The sequence below is a fragment of the Brassica oleracea genome, chromosome C3 (genome assembly GCF_000695525.1).
Source record: "Brassica oleracea var. oleracea cultivar TO1000 chromosome C3, BOL, whole genome shotgun sequence".
NCBI lineage: Eukaryota > Viridiplantae > Streptophyta > Magnoliopsida > Brassicales > Brassicaceae > Brassica > Brassica oleracea.
The window spans coordinates 41,654,505-41,655,010 of NC_027750.1; positions in this window are offsets into that span (position 1 = coordinate 41,654,505).

Consider the following 506-nt stretch of genomic DNA (forward strand, 5'->3'; position numbering starts at 1 on the left):
GAAAACGAGCATCGACCGACACTGCCTACTACAAATCGATCGACACTAAAGTCAACCGTGTACGAGAAGGAGACTACTCGATTGGCAGTTGGGTAGATGGACACCACCACGAAAGCTTTGCAGTAGAAACATCAATCTACACACCAGGAGAAAATAAACTACAAGACGGTTTCACAGACGAGGAGCTTCTCAACATGCAAAGACGCGATGAAACAGATCAGATTCAAGCAGAAGCTGCTTGGGAAAGAACTCGTTTCAGTCATCCGATCGATAAGGCAATCCATCCATCGATCGACACCCGTCGTCCACAATCGATCGACACCCGTCGTCCACAATCGATCGACATCAACAATACAATGTCGATCGACAACCGTTCAATACCGATAACCACTGTAAAGTGAAAAAGATAAATTCGATAACCAGTATCTAACTCCAGACGAATTTGGTATTTTCAGGAACCCCGATGGCTACGCAAAAGCAATAGACGGACGCACACTATACGTATC